This window comes from Lissotriton vulgaris, chromosome 9 (genome assembly GCF_964263255.1).
Source record: "Lissotriton vulgaris chromosome 9, aLisVul1.2, whole genome shotgun sequence".
Lineage (NCBI taxonomy): Eukaryota > Metazoa > Chordata > Amphibia > Caudata > Salamandridae > Lissotriton > Lissotriton vulgaris.
In genome coordinates, this window is record NC_141697.1 from 681,031,656 (window position 1) to 681,051,161 (window position 19,506).

The 19,506-nt window shown below is 50.2% G+C and overlaps 1 protein-coding gene across 2 annotated transcripts in view; it reads left to right on the top strand.

The window, feature by feature from the left end:
- The window catches only part of PRKD2 (protein kinase D2), a 486,838-nt gene that overhangs the window by 408,419 nt on the left and 58,913 nt on the right, over positions 1 to 19,506 (top strand). The gene's annotated exons all lie outside the window — the stretch shown is intronic.

Consider the following 19,506-nt stretch of genomic DNA (forward strand, 5'->3'; position numbering starts at 1 on the left):
GCATATCCATCTACACGTAGGGCATTCCAATCCTAGCGGGTAAAAACACAAAACTAATGCTGCCTTGTTCACCGGAAGGTAATTGCTAGGGAATCCATTTTGTTAGTAAGCTGTGCATAAGCTAATATATCCAGGTGGTAGGAAATAACCTAATACAGAGTGCAGAACATCTCTTGATTCAGGTTCAGAGCAGAGAATCAAAGAACCAGGCAGACCGCATCTAGGTAGAACTTCCACATGGGTAACAGCTCCTTGTAATTGTTTCCTGAATAAATTGAGGTAATCATGAGGTCTTCTCTTCTTCAGTGAGTGTCTGCACACCAGGGAGTATTGTTTAGAGTGTTGTGATTGTACATGATCTAGTCCTATTCTATCAAAGCTGAATTCCACTTGGAGCTAGTATCACAATGCCTGGCAACATGGAAAGCCTGGTTGAAAGAAGTGATCGAAAACCATGAATTTTTATATGAGACAAGATGGCAGGTATTTCCCTCTGTTTAATTTCTTACTTTCAACTAGTAAAGATCGGAGGGATATTGCCAGCTCATATAGCAGAGACAGGCAGTGAGGTTAGAGGCATCTTTTCATACGTTTTCACACAATGGAGAGTGAGAGAAAATCAGTTGCAATCTCCTGTTTTACGATCTTTTTTTTTTGTAAACTTTATTTTTAAAATTTTGTGATATAACAGCTACATATTAACACCCCCCCCCCCCCCCCAAATATGGCATCATAAAAACACACATATACCAATCGACAGCCTCATTATGGCACTTTTTGGGCATAGGTTACACTTATATATACTGAGATCCATGAGGAAGATTCAATTGACAATTAACTGAATAATTATGCTGTATCGTGAGGGAATAACCAGGGCCCGCACCAATCACTACTTCAAACACCACTCAAGAGTCCCCACCTTCCTCCCCCTCAGACCCCGATCCCTGTGTTGAAAAAAGGTCGCCATTAGACCCCTCGGAATCACTGTGTGAAGACTTCTCTCCCTCTGTTAACCCTGAGATGCACATGGCTTTTCAAGCGAGCAAGTCCTCCTGCAATTTCCCATCCCTCCGTGTACTCTGCATATGCGTTTCCTCCGCTAGGGTCCATTCCTGAAATCCTTAAGCCATGCAGGGATCTCTGGGGCTCTCGTTATAGCTACTCTGCGCCTGGCTAGCACTAGCATCAGCTGCAACAATTTATAAGAGAGTTTCCACTTTCTAGGTCTAGGGACTAACGCCAGTATGCAATGTAAAGGTGTCAGCGTAATCTGGAGGCCTGTAGTAGTCTTCATGTGTTCTACCACGCTCGCCCAAAAGCGCCCTAGGAAAGGGCAGTCCCAGGCTAAGTGTAAGAAGCCCGCTCCTGCCGTGCCACATCTGGGGCAACTGTCCCCTCTACTCTCCGAGTAGCGACTCAGCCAGGCCGGAGTGAGATAGGTTCGATGCAGGTAATTAAAATGTATTAGTTTAATACATGCATTACATGATACCTGTTGTGTCAAAGCTCCTATGCGTTTACGCTGCCCCTGGTCTAGGGGCGAACCTATATCAGCCTCCCAAGCCGCCCAGACCGGAGGGACTGGCGGGGCGGAGTCTCATCTCATGGCTGCGTAGAGCAGGGAAACCAGCCGACGTCCCTGGCTGCTCGTCAAAAGAATATGTAAGGTGCGAGTCATTGGGGCCTTGTCTGGGCACTGAGGCCAAACCGTCCGAACTATATCACGCAATCCCTGGTAATGTGTAAATATTTTCCCCCTCTAAGGCCAAAGGTTTCCTCAGCCTGTTTGTATGTCCGAAAGGTGTCCGGGGTACAAGTCGGCCAGGACCTCACAGCCCCCCCTCCCTCCATGCACTAAAGGACACAAGCCGTTCCAACTCTATCATGGGTGCCAAAATCCATACCGGGAGTTCCCATGTGAAAGGGCGCCGACCGTAGGACTCTTTCTATGAAGCACTGCCAAACAGCTGCTGTGTGCTGTACATGGTAGGGCAACGTATCCTGTGCCTCCCCTCCCCTGCATGATTGCCACCTGTAACTCCTGGACCGTCGCTCTACCGGCCAGCGGTCGTGTCTCCCACCCATCTGCATAGGCAAACCATCTGGCAGCCGGTTGCAGCTGCGCCGCATTGTGGTACAGATCGAAACGTGGGGCTCCTCATAGGATCTCACAACAGTTTGGAGAGCCACCCTGCTGCGCCGACCCGCCATCAACAAGGATGTGAGCAGCGTCTTCAGGGTCCGGAAAATCCTAGGGGGGAGAGGACAGAGCGTATTTTGAAGGGCATAAAGTGTCCTGGGCAGCATCACCATCTTAGCTACGGCCAGGCAGCCCATCAGAGACAACGGCAGGGTGTTCCAAAAGGCCTCAGATCGCTGTAAAGCACCCGAGCAATATTGCGTGCCAATAATTAAGTCTCTGTAGAAGCCACTTGGATACCCAAGTAACAAAAGGCCTCCCGTTCCCAGCGCAGGCCCAAGTCCGGCAAGTCCTCCAGGGGCACCGATTCAAAACCCGACGACGGAAAAATCAGGGACTTGCTGCGGTTAAGCCGTAATCCCGACGCCTCGCCAAACCGGTCCCGGTGTTGCAGTAACATCGGAAGTGCCTCTCCAGGGGCACGTCCGCATACAGAGATATAACGTTGCAAGTGTCTCCCACCTGGATGCCCCACTGTGACCTCTCAGAGCGAATTCTTAAGGTGAATGGCTCTATGGCCAGGTCAAAAAGGAGCGGCGAGAGGGGGCACCCCTGTCGTGTGCCCCGTTCCAACAGCCATTCCTCTGATCTCGCGGCGCCCAGGTGTACCCTCGACCGAGGGGAGCTATATAGGATATGAATCCATCGGCAAAAATTAGGACCCAGGCCCATTGCCCGTAGAACCTCCTGCAAATACCCCCAATCAACTGTATCAAACGCTTTAGCGAGGTCGAGGGAAACCAGAACCGTCTGTTCCTTGCTAGCCTGCACTTCATGTTTTATGTGATTCAAGCGCCGCAAGTTCATAGCGGTATGGCGCCCTGGAATAAACCCACATTGGTCTGGGTGTACCAAATGCTCCATATGACAAGCCAACCGGGTAGCTAACAATTTGGTCCAAATTTTTACATCCTTATTAATCATAGTGATCTGGTGATACGAGGACGGATCCTGCCTATCCCCACCCGGGTTGAGGATCATACAAATTTCCCCTTGCAACACGCTCTGCAGGAGAGATCCGTTCTCGAATGCCTCTGAAAAGACTCGTAATAGAAGACAAGATAGATTGTCCCCGAACTCCTGATAGAATTCCGGTGGAAATCCATCACTCCCAGGTGATTTAGCACGGGGCAGACTGACCAAGGCCGCTTGTATCTCGGTTAGCATCAGGGCACCCTCAAGGTCTTCCCGGTCCGACTCAGAAAGGGACGGCAGGGTCAATTCCTGTAAATAATGAATGTAAGTGGCTTCCGAGACACCGGGATCGCGATATAGACTCGTTGTAAGTGGGACTGGAGAACTCTTAAGATATCCCGTTCCGAATGGACTATGTCCCCATTGAGGTCCCTCCGGGCCACTATGCGCTCAGGAGTTTGTTCCTTCCTAAGGATCCAAGCTAGGAGGCGACCCGACTTGTCTCCCTCCCTATGCAATCATTGCCTATATTGGCCCAGGGTGTATTTATCGAGCCGATTGAGGATATCATGGAGCTGCGTTCGGGCAATGTGCTCCTCCTCCACTGCAGGGCGTCCGGGTCCACCGGGGTCTGGGCATGCAAAAGCTTCTCCTCCGCCTTCTGGAGGTCCTGGAAGAGCTGCCTCCGGACTCCGTACGTGAGTCCCATACAGGCCCACCTCACCACCGCCTTCAGGGCCTCCCACTTAGTGGCCAGGGAGACATCTCCTATCTCCCAATTAAGTTCCACATAGTTTTCAAGGGTCGTTGCCACTTGGGCCCGCCCTACCTGATCCCGGAGGATATCCACCAGAAGCCTCCAAGACCTCTGGCGGCTAAACGCGGCTCCCCATTGCACCGAGCAGGCGACTGGAGAGTGATCCGAAAGGAACCTAGCCTGGTGGGTAATCTCAATGGACATGTCCTGCCCCTTATTCACCACCAACACCCTATCTAGGCGACTGTAGGCATTGTGCGTGGAGGAAAAACAGGTATAGAATTTCTGCATCAGATTCTTCTGGCGTCAAATATCCACCGCCCCTATGTTATCCATGACTTCCCTGTGCCGCGCAGTCATGCGGGGTTTGGTGCCCGTGCGGGCGGAGACCTATCAAGAAGTGGGTCAACAACACAATCAAAGTCCCCGAACCAAAGGACCGCGACCTCCAGATCTTGAACCAGGACGTCCTGAATATTTTGGAAGAAGACCGGATCATCTGTATTAGGTGTATAAGTGTTCAATATGACGATGTCCCTACCATCTAACTTCGCCCTAAGCAGCAGGTATCTGCCGTGTATGTCCGCTTCCACGTATTGAATAGAAAACAGAACCCCAGGTGCAACCCAAACCAAAACCCCCCCCGGCATAAGTAGAAAAGGACGAGTGGAACAGCTGGCCCGCCACTTTTTCCCTAACCTCTGCTCTCCATCTACCAAATGGGGATCCTGGAGGCACGCGATCGACACTCAATGTCTACGGAGAAAAGAATGAACCCTATACCTTTTCGTGCACGTGGTTACATTCCAGCTCTTAAACTTGTACCCCATGTTTGATCATGTAGGCTACCCCCCCCCCCCCCATGCTCTGTACGTAGTGTAGGTCCCAGCCAGTGCCCTATATGCCATACATGTGATGCCTAAACCATTCCCCTTCATCAAACCTTTCCAACTCCCCCCCGACCCCCCTCCCGCGAGCAATATATGTGCAACAACAACACTTGCAAATATGCCCTTCCCATGCTGGTGCCAGGACGTACACAGCCACCCCATTGCCCAACCGGGCTAAACCTCCCACAAATGGAAAAACGAAGGAATAAGACACTCGATAATTGAGAATCTTGGCAATGAGGGCTAGCGGGGGTGCGCCGGGCCTCGGCGGCGGGATCAACACCCTATGGGCCCTCTCAATGACAAAGACCTCTGACAACCCCCGCGGGCACAGTGTTGTACGAATCCAGTGTTCCAGAAAGCGCTCCGCATTACCAGCTTCTGTCCGCTCCGGAATACCAAGGGCCCTGATATTACTGCTGCGTGCCCTCCCTTCCGCATACTCTGCTCTCCGCTCCAAAGCCCATGTTAGAGCCGTAAGTTGTGAGACTGTCTTTTTTAGGGACGCCCCCTCTCCTTGAGTTGCTCAAAGTTCCCCTCCGCATCCGTTACCTTATCTGCCACCTTCCGTAGGTCAATCCGCAGTAAATTCACATCAATAGACACTGTTTCTATCTGTCGCTCCAGGGCCGAGTGTGATCCCTGGATCACATTCAGCAGCTCGGACTGGGAGGGCTCGTCAGGCGCCCCAGCTCCCTCGTCCTGCCCCGTCTGGCGTGTGATTCTCTGTGAGGGGAGCCGCTGGGTGGTATACTGCGTTATGGTGTTAGGCTGCGAGGCACGCGACATCCTATCCTTACACATAGCTTAGCCTCTCGCAGAAACGAGTCCGGCTCTCCGATAGGCGATGGAGTTCCCAATGGACACCCTGAAGGGCCCCACTTATCACCAGTAGACCTCCGGCAACCAATGCGTAGTCTCTCCGTGCACGGGCTGCGGTGCCCCACCGTCTCGACAGCTCCCAGCCTCGTAGGCCCTACGCAGTGCCCCTCCAGGTCTGTCCCGGAAAGTAGCCTAACTCGGGCGGGCCCGACCTCCGGCAGGGCCGATAGCGCCACTCACTACCACACGCCAACTCACCACCTCACCCTCCTCCGGTGGCAGATGGGTCACCAGGTCTGAATCACTGCAGGAGAACGGCTCACGCAGGTATGCCCCAACAGCAGTGTGGTACTTCAGCCTCAGGCCTCTGGCTCCAGGGGCAGCCTCGCTGGTCTTCAGCAATGCAGGACGCGCTCCAGGGACAGGCATCAGTGGGCAGAACCCCCACCTTGAACTCGCTCCATCAGGCCTCTCAGGGCCACCACCACCCCTCAAGGCTCCCGGGGCTCATGCCACCGCGAATTTCTCTCCAGGATCACGCCCCCCTCACTTCAGTGGCCGGGGGACCCAGGCAGAGATCTACTCTGGCCTCCAACTCGATCTCCAAGGGTCTCCGCCTCACCTAGCTTCTTCAGGTTTGGCTGCCTCCTCGGGACACGACGGATCCAGGAGAGCCCCGATGGCAGAGGGCACCTCCCATGTCAGCCCACCTCCGATGGCTCCAGCTGCGCCGGCCGCCTCCTCTGCCCCAGCGCGCCAAACTCCTCACGGTCAGTGGCTCCGCCGGTGGAACTCCCGTGTGAGGGCCCCAGGTAGCAGCGGGCCCTCTCCCTGCAAGAGCTTCTCAATCGAATTGGGGCCCGATGGCCGTGGGCCCCGGAGGCCCAGACCCCACCTCTCCGCAGATCCCGGCCCAACGATGTTCCAACCCCGCCTCCACACACTCGGGTCAGCGCGGGTTCCTCAACAAGTCTCCATGGCGGGGGCAGCACTCTGGCCCGATCGGGAGGGCTTCCACAGCAGCGGGTGCCTCCCCAGCCAGATCCTGCCCAAGAGGGTGGCACAGGAGGCCCAGCTAAGGCGAGCCCAGTCCCCCGGCGGAGCGCCAGCCGGCGCGATGATTATTCCCGGCGGCTCCGCAGAAGCAGATGACCACCCCGCCGTCTCTCCCAGGATAAGACCCCCGGATGTCAGCGGGTCCCAGCCCTGCAGCGGTGGGATCGCGGTGCGGGGGCAGCAGTGTCCGTGGACGCCATAGTCTCAGTGCGGTCTCCACCCACGGAAGTAGGCCTCAAGCCCCTGCCTCTCGTGGCTCCAGCTCCGCCTCCGCAGCTCCCGGGCCAATATCTCCACCTTCTCCACCGGCTCCAACTCCGGGATTTCGGCAGGTGTGGGACGAAGGTAAGCGGGACGCTCGTGTCCCCACCACGCAAACACTAAGCACGAAAAGGATCAGTTATACAGGATTTCGTAGAGGGCCCGCCGGGAGCTGAGGGAGCCTACGTCCTGTCGGCCATGTTGCTTGGCCACGCCCGATCCCTGTTTTACAATCTTATCAAATAACAAGCAACTGCTGCTCTTAAGAATTCTCCTCTGGAATTCAGTTTTTTTGCACTCTGTCAGAATGTGGTAAACTCCCTCTGCCTTATCTTGTGGGATAAGGGTATCCAAAGATATTGAAGTAGATGTCCCACTCACTTATCGTGACATGCTTCATCATTGGCGCCTATCCTCACCCAGGTAAGATGATACTACCGGGGCGGACTCAACCATAGATGGAATTGGAGTTCTTAGATAAAGCACTACTGGATAAGCAGGGATCCAGATGAGTGATGAACTCTCCTTAAGTAATCGCTTTTCTCGCCGCACCCCCCCCTCCACTTTTTCAAGACGAGACTAGCGTTGCAGTGCATGCGCTGCTCGCTTTGCGATGCATGCTGTGGTAGGGTATGTTTTAGAAGTGGTGTGGAAGCCCCGCCCGTATTTTTAAGTGGCCTGCGTAATTGTCCATGGTAAATACTGGCTTCCCATTGATAATGAGGCTTCTAAGTCCCTCCTTGTTACTGCCCTGTCTCCTTATGTGACCGCCCTTCAGGACTGGATTTTTTACTTGCAGCGTTATACTGTCTCCTTCATTTAGTCAGTAAGCACTATTTTATTTTCATTCTGCTTTGGCAAAGGCGACAGCTTGTTTTATAAAGTGCATACGGCAGCCGCGCAACTTTATTATCGCGTGCGCCGCCAAAATGCTTTTCTTTTAATATGTATATGTTTTTATAAAGTGCGGCATGCCAAGCTTTGTATTCATGCAAAAACAACAGTTGATGGACAGAATGCAGAACAATGTCATACATTCACCCCAGTACAGAGAACTGGGCATTGTGTCCATCAATTGTTGTTTTTGCATTTGTCACCCCGAGTGGATTGGGTATGCTCAGACGTGAGTCCCATGCTCTCCACACCACTGGAGTCAAGCTATCCTGGCTGACGGCTGATAGCCAGAAACCGGTCCTAGGATGCTTGATTCCGGTCCAGGAAAGACATGGCTTGGCAGTTCGGGCTGGACTGTTCCCATGAGGCACAGGGTCAAGGCTGATTTGTATATAGCCATGTCTGAACTGGGGTGGTGTGGAGTGCAAAAAAACGATGGATTTAGGCCCAGATCTCTGTACTGGGGTGAATGTATGACATTGTTATGCATTCTGTCCATCAACTGTTGTTTAAGCTTTGAATTCATGGTAGCCTCACACTTCTCTTCCACTTCGGCGTTCGACACGGCTCTTCCCTTCTGCTCCGGCCTCGACTAAGACAGAGGTGGGGACAGCGAGACATACAAAATTGTTCTCGCTGCCAATTCAACCGAAAAAAAAAAAACATTTGCAATGGCCACCTAGCGACCCATGATTCGCTTTCAGCAACCATGTGACCAATATTTACAACGTTGCTGGGAGCGATGCCGCTGACATTGGGTGAAAATGTGGAGGGCTGCAAGCGGCATAAGCAGCGGCAAACCGGGCTGCTAGAGGCAGCCGCATGGCAAGGACGGCACACGGGCACAGCGGCAGCCTGGGGTGCCAATACTTCGCCTGCCTTCCACACTCTGCCGAGCCAGGTGCGCTATGCCTCTGGGCTGCTTCCCTCTTGACTAATCAGAGCTTAAACATTTATTTAAGTTGAGTCGCTTGTTTATATTGCATGGTAGGTAAGAAAACTATTTGATTTAACTTAACATTTCTAACATAGTATGGACGGGAAACAATTGTTGGCATGTGTTTTTCTCGCATATGTATCCAGGCATTAATTATTAAATGCTTTCGGTGTTGTATGAATGCTTGCCATGTCTTTGAAGATTTCATCAAGCTTCTATTCCAACCGGCGTGCCCTCCCTTTAATAAGATAGCGCACCTGCTGACACGCTGTTAAACTCAAAGGGTAGCTGTCAGGCCCCATAGCTCCAATTAAGATGGATAGTGTTGTGACTCAACAAAACGTGCACGTTCTTTCGATGTCTTCTGCAGTGACAGATAGCTTCCCGTTATCGCAGCCTTAGCAAGACAGGGATATTTATTTCAGTGTTTTCAAAAACACTATGCAAGCTGTTTAGAATGCCTACATCCTTTGCTCAGTTAAGTCATTCACCAATTGGTTACCTTCCAAGCTGCAGTCACTTATTTTATGCAGTTTTAGCAATTTGTAATTCAGAACCATTTTCAGAACCATTTTAAACAAGCATTCTCAATGCAATAGGTCTCGCATTTATGCGAGTTTAAGCTATTGGCATTGTAAATTACAATGAGTTTTATTTAGGTTTCAAAAACCAAAACATAAATAAAAAGCATTTTCATTTACAATGCCAATAGCTCAGACTTGCGTAAAGGCAAGACCTATTGCATTGCAAATGCTTGTTTTTGGTCTGTTGCTGAGCGTCAGCTGTTTCTGCCAATTGGTGCTTAGTCCAGCCTTCTACTGACATCAGATTCTCGTCCTGAAAGCCTCTGGGTGTGTTCGCCATCTTCAGATTCTTTTTTTTAGGTCTCGGTACTATCCGGTTCGTCAGAACCGGAAGTAGCGAGATCTTATGTTTCTTAGAGGGGCTCTTCATATCGCCTCTAATTTTGGCTTTCTCCCATTGGCTGGCTTCCTAAATGGAGGCCAGCCATTGGAGGAGAGAGCCTTCACTTCAAATAGGCTCCGTCTTTTTCGGATTTGGATCTGTGTTCGGTGTTCTTCTTTCCACTTTTTGGCCATGCCTACTTTTGAGCACCGAACACGCCCCCAAATCCGAAAAAAAACAGAAGCTTGTGTCCGCCATTTTCTATCCTTCGCAGTGAAGGTAAGCCCGTGTTTGTTTCCCTCTGTGCCTTCTTCCCCTTGTCTGTTTCCCGCCCCCCTCCCTCTCCGTGTATTTGAGCGCCTCGGCTGCTTCTCCTTGGCTTCGCCGGGGTGGATCCTCTTAGCATGCCATCCCTGTGTGTGTGTCCCCCCCCCTCCCTCCGCCGCAGCTCTCCTCCGTCGTGCTCTGCCTTCAGCCTCGCAACCCTTCCCTCCTCCGTCGCGCTCTCGCCTCCCCCCCTCCCCTCCCTCCGCCGCAGCTCTCCTCGCATGAAGCTCTGCAAAGATGGCTGACTTCCTGCCCACCCGTTCTGTGCTCTCCGTCTGCTTTCCACACTGTGTGCTTAATACCCGCGAAGCCGAGCAGCAGCGAAAGTCGCGGGAGATCGATAAGAGCCTTTCACGGGAGAAGACCCATGTCAAGCGGCTTGTGAAGATCCTGCTGTTGGGTGCGGGCGAAAGCGGCAAATCCACCTTCCTCAAGCAAATGCGCATTATTCATGGGCAGGATTTTGACATACGGGCAAAGGAGGAGTTCAGGGCGACCATCTACAGCAACGTCATTAAGGGTGAGGCTACAGCGGGCTCTTTTGGGGGGTTACCTGGGTCAGGGGACAAGGGGGCGGGACACACCCACGGCTCGAGAGTACTTAAGCCAAGTCAAGACTTTAATGCGAACTTATGAGCCAACTTCATCGAGTACTGGGGGGTATACTTGTGCACAGACAGTACTGGGTGGGCACACCCCAGCTCATCGGAGACAATGGTGCTTTGTAGGCTCTGAGTTGATTGAGGGCCCCCATAACATTTAGATGTTATAGGAGTGAGGGTCTGGATTCGCATGTGCGAGACTGTCCCTAATAAAGTAGGAAACGTAATTGTTTATCAGTGCTACATGGATATGACCCAGAGGTCTACGAGTAGGTAAGATGAGGTCAGACTCGGAAGCTATGTTGGGAGTTCTGAACTAAAAGAGCGCAGAGTAAGAAATGGAAACTAATGAAAGTTAGGGAGTACAGGGGATAGTCGTAGCATAACGATCGTAGACCATTAAAGTTTATGGTTATTGAGGGTGTTCATCAGAAATGGGCGCCTGAAAAGTGAGTCGGATGAACACAAGGCAACAAGAGCAGTAAACTGTAGGCAAACGTTGAGGGAGTATCTGAGCCACATTGACTCAAGGTGTGAAGTAAAGGATTAGGAGTAGAGGTGTCATCATTTTGTTGGATAGCTAACTGTTAAGAGGAAGAGTAGCCGGACGCATGTTAGGATTGCGGGTCACTGTTTGATGTAGAACGTCCCGGCTTCCCTGTACGCCATTGCCGGGTGGTGAAGGGTTACCCGTAGAATGAACAGATGCATAACGCTCATGGATTCCAACCACTGCAAAGACTATAGGTTAGTCGTCTTGATTGTAGGGAGAGCTGCGGTTACTTAGCGAAGATCACACCATGGAGGGGCAGAGGCCAACGCGCTAAAGACGGACAGAAAACACAAGTCGAAGGGCGCAAGCAATCCTGTGCGAGTTCAGCTGTTTGAACTTTAGTGCGCTCAACTTAATGATGGGGCGCAACTCTTTTTAAGTCAAAGCTGTACAGTAGGGGCGTGGCACGGTGCTTGGTCCTGAAGACAAACTGTCTTGCAGGTCTTAAGGCTGTTGGGGAACGATTTCTTTGGACGGTGCTCCAAGCACAAGTGTTATTTGGGTGTTTGATCAATTAACTAGGTTTGTCTGGTCCCTTTAGTCCTGGCACTTACTGATGCCGTATGAGTAAAGGTTAAAACTTTGCGATGTGAAACCAAACGGAAGGTATGAGACCTTCAGTGATTTGTATAAAATGTTTGAGGGCGACTTTAAATATTCTTACGATTGATGTGGAGGAGAGTAGTGCTAACTATTTACCTGTGAATGGCGTCGGATCCTTTGGAGTACACAAGAGCAAAAACACTCCATTTGGTATCGAAAGTGACATACTGAAAGCTCAACCAGTTCTCTTGAAACCACTGCTTTGGCCTCGGTACAGAAGGCTTTATTTATACTCTCCGCGTATGGTCCCATTTTTTCTCCGTCCAACTGGTATTCGCTTAACTGTTTACAGTGCTAGAATTGGGAGCCTGTCTGCTTTTCTATAACTGTCGCATTTTTAAAATTGATTTTCTTTGTTTGACATTCAGTGGATTATACTGTTCGTTTATCGAGATCGACGTATTTCCAGTTGTATGAAAACAGTTACCAACTTTTTCAATAAAAAAAATGGAGTGCCATTTTTTAATACTTTGTATTACCTATTAAAACAGTGAAATTGTGAAAACAAGTAAACAGTTGCACATTTTTTACCCAACCAGAAGCGCGACGCCCACCCCGCTGCGACCCACCATGCTCTTGTCCGAGCTGAACCCACCTCCTCCCCTCCTCTGTCCCGTCTCTCCCCTCAATTGCCTCCAGCCCCTCCACCCACTCTCCTTTGTTCTCGTGGCTACACCTGCCCCTCCCTCGCAAAATTGTATCGTATTGTCTTTGTTTGCCCCCCCCCACCCCCCCTCCCCCGGGCCCTCCTGCCCACACTCCGTTGTCTGTGTGCTTTGCCCCTGCCAAAAAATTGAATTTGTCCATGTGCTTGGCCCTAGCCCCACCAGCTCACCCTCCGTTGTCCATGTGCTTGCCCCCAGCCCTTCTTGCCCACCATACGTTGTCCGTGTGCTCACCCATCCCCTCTCGCCTATTCTCCTTACTCTCTGCATCCTTCTCTGACGTCCTCCATCCCCCATGTTGCTTCAGGAGCACACACCTAAAAATAAAAAGTGCTATGGCATGGCCAGTGCTAAAGCACTTTTGGGGGAAAAAGCATTGGTACTGGCTGCATCATAGCGCTTTTATTTTTATTACTTTTAGGCATGCTGCACTGTAGCTTCGCTGCTATACAGCATGGTTAACAAACATTTCCAAAGCCAGTAGCTCTCTTAAGCCAGACCTAGTGGCTTTGACAATGCTTGTTGCTTATGTCAGTCAGCCAGTCCAGGTGCATTGCTTGAATTATACTCCTGCCCAAGTCTACCACTTTACTGGTAGTACTGCTTCTTGACGTGGCATTACTTTAAAGTCTACCCAATGTGTGACTACTCCTGTAGTTCCTGTGTATGGTTTTATTTGTTGCGTCCCTTGCATGGCTTTACTTGTAGCCCTGCCGCAGTGCATAACTGAGCTGCTTGTTCTGTGCGCAGGACATGATTGTATGTGTAGTCCTACGTCATTGTTTGGCTTTACTAGTCATTCTGGCTTGTGTACATTGCTTTAATTGCTGTCTTGTCCAACCCTATTGTTTTATTCAGAAATCGAAAGCCCTTTTATCCGTCACTGTCCTGAATTCCCCATTTTTTCAGAAGGGACAATACAAAGACTTGCCTATCTCCTTTTCATAATATAGGAAACAGGAATTTCTGTTTGATTTGAATCGTATGTTCGGAGCATGTGCCGCTGTTTATCACATTCTGTGCACACTCAGCATTGGGATTGGATGCTGGAAGTTGTTTTTCTTCGAAGAAAGAATTTTTGTTTCATGTTGGGATGTGCATCTTCAGCTGTGTGACCGCTGCGCTACGGCAAAAAGCTCTTGCCACCGACAGATACAAAATATCAAACTTTTGAAATGAGATCCCTATAATATCATACTTTCACAGCCTAACTCCCTGATGATCCTGTGGCCAGGATATATACATGAATGACTCGTGGTGAAAACACCATTTAAACTTTGCCTTCATGCAGCTGTGTATTTATATGTTTAGAACAGAATTGTGTCTGTAACCACTGTCTGCTTAGGGACCACAATGAGAGCTTCTGTTCATTGTCCAAAGTTTCAGGTCGAAAAAGATGATTCATTACTGAAAGGATAGAGGGGGGCACATTACTACATGCAGCAACAGCACCTTGTCAAGTCTCTATCTGTTGCAGTCACCAAGAAAGTCAAAGTGCTTGAGTCTGACAGTGGAGTGGGTCCATCTGTCCGCTTGGTAGCCTTAATCATAGAAAGAGGACATCAATGTGTCTGCCACTCTGACGCCTATTGCAGTTGTGCTGCTGCATATTAGAGGGCTCCTAATCAGGGGCTCCCTCCGCACTCCCCTCCTCCCTGTTCAAAGGCGTACAATTGATGGGGCACTATGCTTTTCCTTTTCGACTCTCAGAGGAGGTCAGAGAGTATTAGTGTTCATGTCTTTGAAGAAACTTCTGGGTAATAGGCTGGATAGTGCTGAGAAGTGATTAAGCAATCTAGGCAATTCTAACATTTTAGCTATAGTCACTCTGCCCATAGGTGATAGCGCAAAAGGTTCTCGAAACTGCTATATTTAGCAGGCTCGGCACTGGTGCTCATTTTCAGGTTGTGCAGCGTATGCTGAACGCGTTAGCAGGCCTGTGTTTGGCGGCGCTCTATCTCTGTAAGAGCGAGTCTGTGCAGGTAGCTCTTTTACAATGACTGTGTAGATAACTTTGTGTGACTAACTTTGTGTGGGTGGCTCTGTGTAGGTGTAAATGCAATAGGTCCTACATTTGCAAACTAAAATTGTATTAACATTGTAAATGACAATGCCATTTATTTAAGGATTAAGCTATTGCCTATGTAAATAACAAGGCCATTTCTTAATGGAAACAAAAATAATAAAAAGCTATGCCAATAGCTCTACCTTTGCTATTGCCGAGACCATTGCATTGTAAATGCTTGTCTGTCCTTGGGGTCTAGAAGCGTGGCTGAGGCTCGCCAAGCATCAAAAGAAAGAAAGTGTCAGCTCGTCGAGGGGAAATTCGAGGTTCCAGGGGAAAGAAACCCTGCAAGAGCAAGACAGGCGGAGTTTCGTTGGGAAATCAGCAGATTTCCACTGAAAAACACCAGTGTAGGTGGATCACATGGATGGTCATGGAGCAGATATTTTTCCGCCCGCATTGACCAGACGAATAATACCACAAAATAAGTATTTTCAATAGTGCAAAGTTTTGTGGCGCCCTGTGCCCAGGTCTGCTCTGACCTGGTTTAATGTTCTTGCCAAGTTTTTTCGGGACAAGATCCAGACCATCCAGGCGGCTTTTTCCGGTGGCTTCATGTAACCTACAGCTCTCTTGGTTTCCACTGTGTCCCCACCTGGCCCTATTCCTAATTTACAGGCATTCTCCCCAGCAGAGCTGCCATGTACCCTTAAAATTCGTAGTGGTCTGAAATCTGTCTCGCCCACTGATTCATGCTCAGCTAGGCTTTTAGCCCTATCCGCTGACACCATTAATTCAGCTGTCAACAATATCGGCAATATGTCCCTCTTGGAGGGCCGGGTGCCGGCCACCTGGAAACAGGCTAAGATTATCCCTCTTTTACAAAAGCCCTCATTAGATGCCCTGTCCCTGGGAAATTATCGTCCAATCTCCCTTCTGCCTAGTCTGGCCAATGTGTGTGAAAAGGTAGTCACGAAACAGCTCACGGACAATGTGGAAGGCTCTGGTTAGCTGCATCCAGCGCAGTCTGACTTTTGAGCCACCTATAGTACAGATTCTGCGCTGGTGGAGGTGTCGGAGGCAATCCAGGAGTGTCTGGACGCCAGCGGGAGGGCAGCTTTGAATATGCTGGACCTCTCGGCGGCGTTCAATACTGTGCCTCACTCCCTACTCCTTGCTCGCCTTTTGGAGATTGGTATTTCTGGATCGGCCTTAAGCTGGCTTACCTCCTTCCTGGCGGACCGGTCACAGCAGGGTTGGCTTCCACCTTGCACCTCTTCTCCCCAACCAGTAGCTACTGGTGTCCCGCAGGGCTCCTCCCTAAGCCCCCTCCTCTTTAACATTTATGTTACTCCACTGATATATCTAGCGGAGGAACTTGGGGCTAGGGTGATTGCCTATGCGGATGACACTCAGCTTTTGTGTACTTGGGAGGAGGTCGATGCTGAGGTTTCCTCTGCCCAACATACTCTACTTCTACTTGAAATACTAGGTATTTCGCTAGCTGGCTCAGGCCGAGCTGAAATGCAATGAAGAGAAATCTGAAATGGGAAATTTCCTTCCAATTTCAGAGAGCTATTATGGCCCTCAGGTTTTCCTCTGCTGTGCTTGTTTGGTGCTGCCACTAAAAACCTGGGTGTTTGGTTTGAGGAAAACTTGCCACCCAGATCAAGAAGCTGGCGGGGTCCTGCTTTGGGATCTTAAAATCTTTGAGGAAGTTCCTCCCTCTTCTCCTAATGGCAGCTAGGGAAACCATGGTTTGGGCTTTGTTTTTGTCTAGCCTGGACTACTTGAATGCCCTGTATGCAGGGACCCCCAGCTATTTGTTGAATAAGCTCCATGTGGTGCAGAACTTGGCGGACCGCCTGCTACTGCATCTTCCCTGGCAGAGCAGCGTGCGCCTCCATCTGCGTGCCCTGCATTGGCTCCCTTTGGAGGTGCGGATCAAATTTAAGGTCTTGTTGATTGCCTATAATAGCCTTTACGGCCGGGGACCCAGCTACCTGCAAAAGAGGTTCTCTTTTTATGTGTCGACAAGACAGTTGTGTTCCTCTTCTCAATTATTGGTCCAGATTCCACGCTTCTTTCAGCAAAGGCTTGGTGGTTGCTCCCTTGTTCGAAAAGCGGCCCTAGGTTGGAATACACTGCCTTTGGCTATTCGCAGTGTTCAAGATTCCTGTACTTTTAAGAAAAAGTTGAAAACCTTTCTGTTTTAAGCTTCGATATATGATCCCCTCAGGTTTCGCGCCGGGACACTCTTGAAGTAGCCGAGCACACTACAAATGCATATAACAATTACAATAACAATGGAGAGAAGGCCTCAGAATGCAGGGAGGGGGTTGTTCTGAAGGAGATGGAAAACATACCTTTCTGATTCTGTCCGGAGTTCCCTCACAAGTTTGCCCAGAGAGACGACCATCAGGAGTCTAATCTCTGTCTCTCGAAAAACCACAACACATAGAGTTGGCAGGCTTGTGCAGAGTTTAAATTCAAAAGGCTGAGAGCACGGGGGAATCGCAGGCAGGCATACTATGCTACGCAGGGACAGTAAGCCACTCCATCATGGAGAGCCATTGGGCTGTCAAGTGAGGAGGAGGACAACATCGCTGATGGAGCTGAGGGGAAATTTGCAGGGGTCGACAAAGATTTGATCGATGTCGAACATGAATGCAAAGTGCAGAGAGCGCCCAGCTTGCACTTGCCTGTGGGCCTAAGTGCCTGCTTTTTCCAGCCTGATTGTGATACCGCTGCTGCCTGGGTTTTCCGTCCCAGGTTTTTCCACTCAATGTTAGTCTCGCCAACAAAAGCCCCGTCCATCCTAGGACCTACTAAATGCAGGCCGCAGTGTGGCCGTTTCAAGCTGCGCCCGTCCGCTCCTGGCACCCATCGCCACAACCAATGTTCCCCTGCAGATAGACCATCGCTGAGCTCTACACCCTGGACTCCGCAATTAACACTGCTACCACACCAACCCACGCTCCACAGTAGGATCTTCTACCTGCACCCACTCCCACCTCATCTGACAAGACACGCCTACCGATCAGCTCCACCCTATACACATCACTTGAACAAAAACACCCTCTCAAATGTGCCCTTCTCAACATACGCTCACTATGCAATCACACCACTGAGATTTAGGACCTCAAACCCACCCTCTCACCCGACATCCTCTTCCTCTATGAGAACTTGCTCAACTCCATTTCCATGCCTGATATTTCCATGCAATACCTGAAGGATATGAGTTCACCCGCTGCGACTGCATCAACAAGCCTGGCTTAGGGATCACCATTATACACAAGGAACTCATCCAATGCACCACCAGAAATGACATCACACCAGTCATGAAACACCTCAACGTCCGACTTCAAACAGACCGAAAAACCACTATCAGGGGCTCCCTTGCCTACTGTCCTCTAGGACAGCCTTCTGCAGCTATATGGCAAACTTCATCCCCCCCAACCCCTCCCCGCCATAGACTTCAACAAAAATATTTCCTCGGCGACCTCAACTTCCATCACGATGCCCACAATGACTTAAACACCACTAGCATCCTTGACAGCATGAACAGCATCAGACTCACCCAACTCCTCCTTGACCCCACTCACAATGCAGGCCAAATGCTAGACCCCAATATTCCTCTCCAGCGACCCCACTGTGGGGTCAGGTACAGTCACACCACAGAACTCACCTAGACCGACCACTCCATCGCCCACTTCAACATTACCAGCTCACTGCTGACCCAACCCCCCAGCCTGTCCAATGCCCCCACCCCACCAGAGCTGAAGAAAAGCCTCAAAGGACACATGGATTAAGGCCCTCAACACCACCTTCCCATCTCTTTCAGCAACCTAGAATAGAACGTCAAACGACAACAGTTGAATCAGCAACTGTGCCAACACCGTAGCTCCCATCAGCAACAACACCCACATAAGATTTACCGAGCAGGCTAGCTGGTACACTTAAGACCTCAAACCCGCTAAACAACACTGTAAAAACTGTAAAGGAGATGGCGGACCAGTAAGAACACGCCTAATAAGACTGCTTACAAGACAGCTCTCTACCCCTGCCACAGACTGAGGAACAAGAGATCTTCTATGAAGAAGAGGACCCAGAGTCACGTGACTCGTTCCTTGATGATTGATGCAGAAGTCATTGAAGAGCAATGGCAGCACCTTGAGGCATTCTCCGCAAAGGAGGGAATAGACACATACCCTTAAAGGCCTTCACCCCTGGATGAGATTGCCATGTAAAACCTAGTGGTTAAGTGAGCAGCAGAATGATATGTGATCCAATTAAAGGAAGAAAAATCACAGGCCAGTTTCCTGCATGAGGCTGTCTTGCCCTCACAAAGCAAAAGCCTGTACCTGCCAGTACTCTCTTGCATCATAGACCAGGGTAGAGAAGCCTTTAGGGAACCAGCAACCTGCAGGTTAGTGACGCCCATGGTGGAGAAAATATATAAACATTCCTCAAAAGATCTGGCTTACGAACACGGCAACACAGTGGCATCTCTATTATTGTGGCCACCGCCAGGAAAAGGGCAACTGTACCAACTTTGTCAGGACCAGCACCGGATAAGGAAAGTAAAAGAATGGATACGGCAAGCTAGAATTCGAAAGAGGGTCCGCCACACAATAAGAATCACACATTCAAACATCTTACTGAACAGAAAGGCCAATGAATCGGAGAGGATGGGAAAATTGTTGAGGCACCTACCACAACAATAGCAGAAGAGGGCAACCGCCCTAGTGGACATTGCAAATACGTTCTTGAAATCAGCACTGAATGCCAACGGCATGGCGAGCAGGCATCTGGTGGCAGAGACGACGTTGGGAAGACACTTGGCTTGGTGTGTCGGGCTTCAGGGTCGTATTCAAGGTCAACATCATAAATATGCGTTTCAATTCAAAACAGCTGTTTGGCAGAACAGTGGATGACACCCTGAAGCAGTTGGAAAAGGATGATGATACATCAAAATCAATGGGAGCCCTAAAATTTAGAGGGCAAAAGAGAAAGGGAGCGACTCCCACTAGGAAACTGACAGGAAGGAGGAGTTTCCAGGCCGCAACAACACACCAGCTTTTACAACAGGGTAGTCAGACACAAGCAACAA